This window comes from Poromitra crassiceps (genome assembly GCF_964638095.1).
Source record: "Poromitra crassiceps genome assembly, chromosome: 2".
Classification (NCBI taxonomy): domain Eukaryota; kingdom Metazoa; phylum Chordata; class Actinopteri; order Beryciformes; family Melamphaidae; genus Poromitra; species Poromitra crassiceps.
The window spans coordinates 122,371,458-122,373,511 of NC_139624.1; the positions used below are offsets into that span (position 1 = coordinate 122,371,458).

The 2,054-nt window shown below is 44.1% G+C and overlaps 1 pseudogene across 1 annotated transcript; it reads left to right on the forward strand.

Moving 5' to 3' along the window:
• The first annotated feature begins 229 nt into the window (after positions 1-229).
• LOC310771673 (ankyrin repeat and SOCS box protein 12 pseudogene) lies at positions 230-1,091 on the forward strand (annotated as a pseudogene). Its single transcript has 2 exons — positions 230-307; positions 507-1,091. The product of its transcript is annotated as an ankyrin repeat and SOCS box protein 12 pseudogene (transcript).
• The last annotated feature ends 963 nt before the right edge of the window (positions 1,092-2,054 follow it).

Genomic DNA, 2,054 nt, shown 5'->3' on the forward strand with positions numbered 1-2,054 from the left:
CAGTTTATAGAACACTATCATGCAGCTGTAACGGTAACTGCATACAAAGGGTAGGAACCAAGTTGTTTGACGCCAGATTCGGGTCGGCATGTAAACATTGTAACACAACAACATGGCTGGCTTGTGCAGAAGATGAGGAGCATTGACTGTTGCCAGATCAACCTCAAGTTTAATCCGCTCTACTTTTTATAATAAACTATAACAATGAAGCTGTACCACGCACTCTGCAATGTCGGGAGGTTTCGACCAGTTTTCGACTTTGCTGAACGCGAAGTTGCCCACTGGTTCCCCGGACACATGGCTAAAGGTGAGGAGCTCATGTTTCACGTTAAAGGTCGCCTTGTTTCAATGTTGATGGAATACGTTTTCATTTCAGTCTTATCCACACAATGCTGGCCAGCGAGACTACACAATATATGTGAAACTGACTAGTGCCTGTATGCTACCCGGATATGATAGCTTTAACTGTATTAGGCTAATGGAGTGTGTTGTTGTGTTTGGTCCAGATAGACAGCCTGGATGTGAAGTCTCAGACCCCTCTGTTCACGGCGATCCACCTGGACTGTGTGGCGGCTCTGCGGAAGGCCGGAGCCGACGCTAACGGCAGCCAATACAACAACAACTGCTCACCGGTGCTGACGGCGGCGCGGGAGGGGGACGTGGACGTGCTCCGAGAGCTGCTGCGGTTCGGAGCCGAGGTGGACGTCCGGCCCAAAGTGCCAGAGTGGGCCTCCAATGCCACAGCCTGCAGGGGGCGTCTGTACATCTCTGCAGTGTACGGACACCTGGACTGCTTTAAACTGCTGCTTCTCCACGGAGCCAACCCCAACTACAACTGCACAGAGGAGAAGATGCTGGCAAGGATCAAGCAGCCCAAGACAGTGCTGGAGATGTGTCTCCGTTACGGCTGCGGGGTGGAATACATCCAGCTCCTCATAGACTTTGGGGCCGATGTGTATCTGCCCACGCTGATCATTGACAAGACGACAAAGCAGAATGAAGCTGTGGTTCTGCTCCTCAAGGAGAGAGGTGAGACCATGAGACACAAAGGACCCATTTGGGTAACACTTTCTTTGAAGGGGTGTGCATAAGACGGAGATAACCCTGTCATAACCATGACATGACACCTGTCATGAACACGAAGGAGGCTGTTTGAGATGTCTTCGTTATGATAACTTGACATTAAAGACAATATAACCTGTCAATTTCTTTGTTATGACAACTTGACATTATCCAAGACAGTGTAATTACACTTAATGGCATCTTAATGAAGAGGTCAAATTGTACCACTGTAGTTTAGGTCAAGGAAAATATGAATGAAACTGTTATAAACTCATTTGACAGTGTGATTGCACTTAATCACTTAATGCCTGCTATGTCGTGTTTATGACAGTCATTGGCTGGGGTCATTAAATAAATGAATTGTCCTGTGTGCTGTCACTGCTGCGCTATGTAATATTTTAGGTAGGTAGGTATATGACTGGTATCTTAAGATAGGTAGGAAGCCATTTTTAGTTAGGTGTTTGTATTTGTAATCATATGTTTATTTGCACCATCTATGTCTTAACTTGTACATGTGTGTTTTATGTTATATGTCTTTATGTTTTATGGTGTGCTGACTGTGCACAATGTATCTCTATGGGAAGAGAAGCCAAAGAAAGATTTCCACCATGGTGGACAATAAAGTATCATATCATCATATCATGCTCCAGCAACTGTTAGTACCTTCTATGATAGCTAGCCATGTGTTTTTCACACTTGAGAGAGGCCCCTTTTCATTCATTCCACCCCTCTTCTAAGAGAAGAAATCCACCACAATGACACATCACATGACACATGACATTTCTCTGCTGGTGTTGTACATGTACAAAACATCTTCCTGCTGCACAGGAAGTGTGTTTTTTACTTTTAAAGGGGAGCTAAGCCCCCAGAATTCAATACAACAACTGGAAGAAGCAGTGTGAAATACAATTCAAATAATAAAGGGAACTGATACAAATATATTCAATTCATATTTACATATTTATTACATTATAAAGAGACATATTACAAAG